The 9996-nt window shown below is 33.6% G+C and overlaps 1 pseudogene; it reads left to right on the top strand.

Moving 5' to 3' along the window:
- Positions 1–8336: 8336 nt before the first annotated feature.
- On the top strand, positions 8337–9293 carry LOC149264676 (chaperone protein dnaJ 8, chloroplastic-like; annotated as a pseudogene).
- Positions 9294–9996: the final 703 nt, after the last annotated feature.

Here is a 9996-nt window from a genome sequence, read left to right as displayed (position 1 = left end):
AAGGATGCAATCATACAATATGCTGTGGAACTAACAAAACTACATATTAAGATTTTGATGTTGTTGAGTCGACTGCAAATGGAATCAAAGGTCGTGCTCTCTAATGCCTTGGAATGTCAAGTAAGATTTTATAATGAACTGTCACATAAGGTAAAATTGGTTGTTGGTGAATATAAGGCTTGACATGGATACTTGACTCAAGAGTTGCAAATTGAGGCACCTAACATGCCTATTATGTATCTTTTTCCATGAACATAATTTGTTTCCTTAATTTCCATTGTAAGTGTGTAAATAAAAACATTTTGAAATTATAAATATAATAAATATAGAAATTAAAATTCAAGTGGAAGTTTAAAAGTCATGAGGGGAGGTGAAGAGTCACCTCACTTTTGGTGTAAAAATACCCCGCTACGTAGAGAGAAGGAAATTTAAGTTTTGGACTTCATTTTGAGCACCTTGTTTAGGAAAGTTTGTACATCCTTTTCAGAAATCAAGTGATAGATTACCATTTCCACTATCAATTAATGGATTCTTCTTGCAATGCTGAACTAGACATTTATGCATAATATTGAGAAGTTCATTATGTCAGGGTAGCAATTTCATGCACATATTGTTGAGCATTGTGAGACTTATGTCTTGGTGATTCAATGATATGTGTTTGTAGTTACATGTGTTAAAGTTAATTAACTATTTCATTGATTATAAAATGTATCTTATTTGAAGTTGTATGCTACTCATGCCTTTATCATCATTTTTTATTGCGAACTAATTCTCAATCGATAAACAAATCATTCTTTATATATGTATCTTAAATGAAATAAGCGAAAAACAATTCTTTAAATATCCATGCTATTTACTTTGGTTATGGAAATGTCTTTTGTATCTTACTCATATGGTATTTCATAAAGCTATTCTAACTTGTGTTTCTCAAGAATTATATTATTTTTCTCACAAGTTGTTAATTTCATCCAAAACAAATTTAAAAAACAACATGGTTGTAGTCAAACCCATATAATGGATGACACTTCTACTCCAAATGGTGTAAATTCTAATTGGGACCTTGCATCATGTATATCCCCTTACCATTCACATAATATTTTTGTTGTCCACAACATGATCTATAAGCTTCTCCTTCATCAGGGCATATGAAAGGTGCTAAATGTAAAGTGGCAGGGATGGACAATTGAGTGAGTCCTACAATACATGGTAGGGGAGTAAAAACTTTAGAGTTCTCTATAAATGGAAGTGATGTGACTCGAGGAAACCCAAACCATAGATCTCTTCTCCTACACGACGTACTTCTTCTACGAATTCTCCTAATATGTTAATATAAATACCAAAAATAGTAGGAGAAAAAGGATAACCTTACTTGACCCCTCTTTAGCAATTGATTTTCTATACTCTATCATCGTTATTCATAAACTTCAACATCACTATCCTATAAAGTCTTATAATTGTAGACTTTAACTCAAAAGAAATCATAATACATTCTAGCATCTTCAAAAGTTGTTTTTGGGCACTAAATCAAAATATTTTCTAAAGTTGACAAAATCAAAAATAAATATCAATATTATTTTAAAAATTACGTCATAAGGCATTTCCCTCTGAAATCAACTCCCAATTTTTCCCACCTGTCATCCGTGTAAGCCACACAATTATATGTTAGACGATTGCAAAAGTTTCAGCTGTTCATTCAAAGTGGTTACAAATTCATTGCCCAAAGGGTTTGCGAGTTTATCGAGGCTACCATTTGGCATCTGGTCGTAAACAATGAATAGCTCCATCCCCGCAGTTAAGCTAGGCGCCAGTGCTACATGCGTCCCATGAACCCCTTCATTCCCTCCTTGAACTTTTTTGTTATGCATTTCACTGTGATTTCTTGGCCACTTCTAGGGAGAATGCCCATATAAACCTTCCCAAATCCATCTGGCCCAAAACATTTTTGTCCCTGAATCCACTGGTGGTGATGCGGAGTTCCTTGTAAATGAATCTATGGGGCCAAAAATCCTGTTCCCATTCTTCGATATTTTCTCTATATTTTTTTCTTTTGAGAAACATAGCGGCAAACGCCAGCCAGAAGACAACAAAAGCTGCCACTGTAATGCCTGCTATGAGCCCTATGCGTGGATGCTTGGAATTCCTTTTAACGAATAATGGTAAATTTGAGATATTGGCTTTGCTTACCTTTCCCCCATTTGCAATAATCCCTACTCTGAGTATTTTACTGGATTTTAGTACACCCATTCTGTACATTTAAATAGGATTGTTTTTCACTCAGGATTCAAGCTAGGTTTGTGGATCATCCTATTTTTGTTACAATTCATGGCTGTTGCTGTTGGAAGGTTTATGGGTGCTCAAGGGACTTCATTCTTGAGAAACGGAGAGAAGAAAAATTCGGCAGGAAAGAGGAATGTAGCAGTGATGGCCTCTGTTGCTTTCCCTGGGATGAGGGAGGAGTATGAGACTTTGAGATTGAGCCCTGGGGATACTCAGAAAGATGTCAAGAGTGCTTTTGGTCGCCTTGATTTGCAGGTATATGGAATTTCCCTCTTGAATGTTATAAAGTTTCCATATCTAAAAGAAAAAGAGCCTACTACAGTTCATATATAGAAAGTAGACATGCAAGGCTCTAAAAATTAGAATGCTTGAAAGCAATAATCTCACTGATTCTAAGAATTTCCAATAAATATTTTGTTCTAGCTATGTATATTTTCATAGTAATTGTTAGGAAAAATAATGACCCATATTCAACAATAAATTTTTGGATAAATTCATAGTGTACTCCTGTGTTGATATGATCTGTTTACATTATCATCCAGATGTTTGCAAAGGAGATAACTGTGGAGTTCAATTTTAGAAGATCAATCAGGCTCATCAGGTAACTTGCTTTGTCTTTGGACAACTTTTGTTTATTTATTTTTTCATTTTTAACGACATTGCTGCATGTTAGAGTATATAACCCCTTTTTATCTCAGATGTGTTCATGTTATTGATTATGTTATTTTTGTGATAAATGTGCAGACTGTAATGTCCAGTTTGGCACAAGCAAAGTAGCAAAATGGTTCCGAGGATTGACTCAGATGAGCAACATCTTTTTGAGATTTCTCAATCTTGACGACTAATTTGCTCTGCTCAGGAGTTCTGATCTTGTACATATGCTCTATTTATTTTAATCTCTCATCTACTGGTAGGTACCGTTGGATCTCTCTCCATCGTGCTAGTAAAAGAAAATTAAATTCTAATTAATTTCAAAATTTTTAAAACAACTCAATTTTTTATATTTATATATATTTTTTTTATGGTTGAAAGTATTTGTTTATTTATACTTTTTCAATTGTTTATTGTTTTTATTTTAATTTAGCAATCAATTACTTTTTGCATAAAAAACAAATATTAAACAGCAAAGCTAAATATTACACTTATTTGCTAAATATTACACTTATCTGTATTAATTATTTGTCTGCAAGTAATATTAGAACCATGTTGGTCAATAGTTTTCTCTACCCATAATATTTTCAATTTCATAAGAATATATTTACCTTATAATTTATTTTTTACCAATTCAGTTAAAAAAATTACTAGACCCCATACATTTTTTACCAACTTAGTAAAAATATTTGTTACCGGCCATTAAAAATTGAGTTTTACACTATTCAATTCATTTCACTTTGGGCCCAGAGCTAATAGATAAACTCATCACAATTCACGATGGCTTCAAGGAAAACTTCAGGCATTAGTGAAACTCCAAATTCATAAATAATCGACTCAATGAAAAAAATGGGTATAAAACTTGAAGCAAGGCTTAACAAGAAGGATTCAGAGATTCAACAACTCGAGTTTGAGATCGATGCATTAAAAAAGTGTAGTTAAGGGTTCACCCACCCAAATTCTCCCTCATCAATTCTACGGCCACACCATCATTTAATGCAAGGTTAGTCAATAATTCTGCACAGAAGATTAAAATACTAATTCCTAGGTTTAACAAATGAAGATGATTGAGAGGGCAGGAGACATATTAATAAAATCAGAAGTTATTTCCATTGTCACAATATTTATGATGATAAAGAAAAAAATAGCATTGCATCAATGCACTTAGATAAATTAGTTTGACTGGTTCTGTTGTATCTATTTTTTGAAGGCAGTTTATTGGCTGGAAACTACGCTAAGAAATCAAATCAGCCACTTTAGGTCCAAGCTGGCCATTGAAATCAGCCACTTTAGGTCCAAGCTAGCCACTGAACTAGAGGGATCTCTCTAGCATTAAGAGGCTTTAACAGTTTATTGTCATTGAACAACAACTTATGAAGCATAATGGCTAGATCTAGGGGTTTTTGGATGGGTGGTTGCTAATGAGTTACAAATTCTTGCTTAATAGATCAATCCCTCTCTTTCAGAGGCTTGATCAAACTGCCAACATTCAACATGACAGAATAACATAGCTCAAAAGATGAGGATGGAAGACATAAAGAGATATTAGACAGCATAAACATTCAAACTGAATATTGATAATACCTATTAAGAACAAAAGCATATAGAAGAATCTCTATAGCGAAACATCAATACATATATGAATTGAATAGAAGCAACAATCTATTGATGCAGAGTAATCAGATCAAACAAATTGTTCAATTAATTAACTTAGTAATGAACATAACTTTGCAAAGGGATGTCAGGGAAGTTGACACTCAACCTAGCCCTTCCCAAATATCTATACAACCACATATGTATCTAGAAAAAGATTATGTAATCACTAGAAAGCATTGGGACAACAACAAAATCTGTCAGAGGCTATAGCCAGAAGCCTTTGATTTAAAACTCTGTAATATCAAGCTTTACAAAAATGTCAGGGTTTTTGCCCAAAAGTCAACCCTTCCTCTTTACAAATGAAAAAATATATAAAAAATTACAATCCTAAAGTTGTTACAACCTTTCAAGAATAAAATCCTAACAATAAACTAAAAATAAAAAGAATCTCAAACTAAATTGCAAGAAATATGGAACTGATCCATTGACTGTTGATTCTCCTCTTTTAAATCTAAAGCTATGTGATGATCTTCCTCCTGAAATCTGGATCTATTGGAACTATATCCTAATAAGTAAGGTAAACTCCACCACCTATGCTAGCCATGATCTTTTACTGCCAACTCAAGGTATGCCCCTTTTGAATCCAAACATTGTTGTTCTAGAAATTACTTGCTCTTCTTGTTGTGGTCATCCTAAGGCTTAGTCAACTCAGAAATTTCTATGAAACATAAATCATTTGTGCACTTCATCTTTAAAATCTTAGTACAGAAAATAAAACATGCTAAAGAATTTCCTGAAGCTCACACTGTATCAAACTGAGAACATTTTAAACAACCGCATCTTGCTCAACAAATTTCTGGTGAATAGATTTTGAACCTTGTACTCCATTTCACCAATTTAAGAAAGAGGCCTTCTAAAGCTTCTCCTTGAGATCAAAATGATCGAACCATCTTTGTTTCTTGCTGTAATATTTAAAAGTTTCCAGCATCCTTGCTTTTAGGTACTAAGAAATTTACACTTCTAGGTACATGCTTCAACTCAGAGAGGAATTGAATCCTCAGCCTAAGAGCCAACTCTGGTTCCATTAATGCATGCAAGCCTCCCTTATTCATAACAAAACCCCTTTTAATAACTATGCAGAAAAGGCTTTTACCAACAAGCAGATAGCTTTGGATGCCATATTTTGCAAAATAAGTGAAAGTGTCATTGTTGGTTTGAAACATAGATGTGGATACAAGAAATAATTCATTGTATTAAATACCGAACCTACTTCTTTTTAAGACCCAAACAATCATATTTCTAAAGAAATGATTGGATAAATGAAATCATATCTTATGTAGCTGTAAAAATACAAGGAACTGAAACTTTTTCAATAGCAACCAAGTTTGCAAAATTTTGAATTATGAGTAATTTCTCTGCTTGAAGATTGCCACTATACAAAGCCTTAAACTCTCCATAAAGTTATACTCAATTTTTTTCATTTCTTCCCTACCTCATCGATACTGCAAATGGGGCATTGTTGGATGATCTAGAGAACATAAAGAAAAACCATTTGAATCACCATACCTTCATGGTTACAAATTTTATCTCTGTTGGGTTCATTATCTCTAACATAAACAATGTAGTTGTAAAAATTCAAGGAACTGAAACTTTTTCAATAGCAACCAAGTTTGCAAACTTTTGAATTATGACTAATTTCTCTCCTTGGAAGATTGCCACTATACAATGCCTTACACTCTCCATAAAGCTATACTCAACTTTCTTCATTTCTTCCCTATCTCATCAATACTGCAAATTGGGCATTGTTGGATGATCTAGAGAACATAAAGAAAAACCATTCGAACAACTATACCTTCAGGGTTACAAATTTTATCTCCATTGGCTTCATTATCTCTAACATAAACAAATGCCAACTGATCCTGAGGATTAAAAACTTCTAATTCATTGAACAAAAGGCAAGAAAATAAGTTTGTTGAAAGGTTGTGCTTTCTCAATATCAATGTAGTATCTAGCACATCATTATTGTAGGAAAGGTTTTTAGAGCTCCAAAGTTGCAAACCATATGCACAGTAATAATCCATTTGATATCTCACAGCTTCTTTATTCCATACAATGAAATGCTATTCAATGAATGGAAACCATTTATTTGATCCAGAGACATTTTTGTCAGTGATCTGATGTTGTTGTTTCATTAGACAAATGTACTTTTCTATGGTATATCATAATGAGCATAAACTTATTGAAATAAGATACTAAATATTGACAAATTTTGCGTTTACAGATGTCAACATTAATGTTGATTTTTTTAGTTTTCTTTGCTAGCTAGAATATAAGTAATCTCAATTAGTTTAGAGGACATGGGGAGGGTTGAACTTCATATATTTGATGGTCCAATGACAGGCAAAACTAGATATGTCTGAGTTACTTCAAGCTCCATTTCTTAAGTTGGAAAAAAAAACAACCTCACTAGCTTTGTAGCTTTGAATTACAGGTTGCAGAAATTGTTGTTAGGACACTGTTGAGGTGGATCGTAAGAAATTATGCTTTGAAGTTTAATTGTGAGGCCATTGAGTGGATCGCTAATGCCCAGATGTTTCCACAAGAGAGTTCTGAATTGTCCAAAGCCAGAAAAGTTGAAAAGGGGAATTCAAGTGGGGTAATTGGCCGATTCACAGATGTAGGGAAAGAGTGGACAACAATGGGAAGGCCCTCAGGTGTTTCAAATGGATTTTAACCCTTTTTAGATTGGTTTAAAAGCTTTTGATTTGTAATTTTAGGAAGGATTTTAGATTTTTTTGATTGGGGTTTAAAACCTTTTGGTTTGTAATTTTTAATTAATTATGTGCATGTTGTGAATTGTATACAGGATTTAAGTGAAAAATGTTGTGAAGTGTATAACTTTCCATTCTTTCTGGTGTTAGAAAGACTAAATTTTTTTGGCTGTATAAGATTAGTGTATAGAAAATTCTAACATAGTTGAAATCTTCAAATTTGAGTTTCTTTGTTTACTTAATATCGAAGTTGAAGAGGACCAACCTAAGGGGAAGAAAAAGAGCATGGGATTTTGCCAAAGTATTTGATAAATGCTAATAAAGTTGTAACCCTGTTTTTCACTGGGGATTCAAGTTAGGTTTGTGGATCATCCTATTTTTGTTACAGATCATGGGCTGCTGCTATTGAAGGTTTATGGGTGCTCAAGGGACTTCGTTCTTGAGAAACGAAGAGAAAAAAAATTCAGCAGGCAGGAGGAATGTAGTAGTGATGGCCTCTGTTGCTTTCCCTATGATGAGAGAGGAGTATGAGACTCTAAGATTGAGCCCTGGGGCTACTAAGAAAGATGTGAAGAGTAATTTTCTTCGCCTTGCTTTGTAGGTATATCGAATTGCCCTCTTGAATGTTATAAAGTTTCCATATATGAAAGAAAAAGAGCCCGCTACAGTTCACAGATAGAAAGTAGACATATAAGGCTCTAAAAATTAGAATGCTTGAAAGCAACAATCTCACTGATTCTAAGAATTTCCAATAAATATTTTGTTCTGGCTATGTATATGTTCATAGTAATTGTTAGGAAAAATCAAGATCCATATTCAAAAATAAATTTTTTGGTAAATTTATAGTGTACTCATGTGTTGATATGATTTGTTTATAGTATCATCTGGATGTTTGCAAAGGAGAAAACTATGGATTTCAATTTCAGAAGATCAATCAGGCTCATAAAGTAACTTGCTCTGTCTCTGGACAACTTTTGTTTATTTATTTTTTCAGTTTTAATGACATTGCTGCATGTTAGAGTATATTTTTTGTTGCAGATCATGGTTGCCATTGTTGGAAGATTTATGGGTTCTTAGGTGACTTCATTCTTGAGAAACGGAGAGAAGAAAAATTCTGTAGGTAGGAGGAATGTAGCAGTGATGGCCTATTTTGCTTTCCCTGGGATGAGAGAGGAGTATGAGACTCTGAGATTGAGCCCCGGGGCTACTGAGAAAGATGTCAAGAGTGCTTTTCTTCGCCTTGCTTTGCAGGTATATGGAATTTCCCTCTTGAATGTTATAAAGTTTCCACATCTGAAAGCAAAAGAGCCTACTACAGTTCATAGATAGAAAATATACATGCAAGGCTCTAAAAATTAGAATGCTTGAAAGCAACAATCTCACTGATTCTAAGAATTTCCAATAAATATTTTGTTCTGGCTATGTATATGTTCATAGTAATTGTTAGGAAAAATCATGATCCATATTCAACAATAAATTTTTGGATAAATTCATAGTGTACTCATGTGTTGATACGATCTGTTTACAGTATCATCCAGATGTTTGCAAAGGAAATAACTGTGGAGTTCAATTTCAGAAGATCAATGAGGCTCATCAGGTAACTTGCTCTGTCTTTGGACAACCTTTGTTTATTTATTTTTTCAGTTTTAATGACATTGCTGCATGTTAGAGTATATAACCCCTTTTTATCTTAGATGTGTTCATGTTATTGATTATGTTATTTTAGTGATAAATGTGCAGACTGTAATGTCCAGTTTGGCACAAGCAAAGCAACAAAATGGTTCCGAGGATTACTATATGGATGGCATGATGGGAATTAATAATGATCCTTGCGACGAGTGGGAAGAATGGATGGGATGGGAAGGAGCTGGAACCCTTCATTATTCCTCCCATATTAACATCTATGCATGATTATACCTTTATCCTCATTTGTATTCATGTCACCTCGCCTTGTAAATAATTAGGCCTCTCCATGACCATCCCCAAGTTAACGAGTTATGGCCTACTTCTGAGACTCTTACTTGTAATGCTTCTCATTCCTCTCTGTAAATTGAACTTACTCTTCTCAATCTCCTTTGTAAATTGAACTTACTCTTGTATTTGTATAGCATATTTCATTTCTATTGTCTCAGCTTCTACTTCACAAGGGCCATCTTGACTTAGATAAGCAACATCTTTTTGAGATTTCTCAATCTTGACGACTAATTTTCTCTGCTCAAGAGTTCTGATCTTGTACATATGCTCTATTTATTTTAATCTCTCATCTATTGGCAGGTACCTTTGGATCTCTCTCCATCATGCCAGAGGATCTGCTCTTAAATGAAGAGCTGAATATTTTTAAGAGCTGAATATTCTTGTTGTAATTGCAATGTTATTCAATGAATGGAAACCATTTATTTGATCCAGAGACATTTTTGTCAGTGATCTGAATGCTGTTGTTTCATTCCACAAATGTACTTTTCTATGCTATATCATAGTGAGCATACACTTATTGAAATAAGATATTAGATATTGACAAATTTTTCCTTTACAGGTGTCAACATTAATGTTGATTTTTTTAGTTTTCTTTGTTAACCAGAATATAAGTAGTATCAATTAGTTTAGAGGATGTGGGGAGGGTTGAACTTCAGAGATTTTATGGTCCAATCACAGGCAAAACTAGATATGTCTAAGTTACTTCAAGCTCGATTTCCAAAGTTGA

Source organism: Pinus tabuliformis, chromosome 6 (genome assembly GCF_031772625.1).
Source record: "Pinus tabuliformis cultivar Carrire ecotype Pingquan chromosome 6, CPIR1, whole genome shotgun sequence".
NCBI lineage: Eukaryota > Viridiplantae > Streptophyta > Pinopsida > Pinales > Pinaceae > Pinus > Pinus tabuliformis.
Note: the sequence above shows the minus strand (reverse complement) of the source record. Positions and strands in the feature narration are given on the sequence as shown.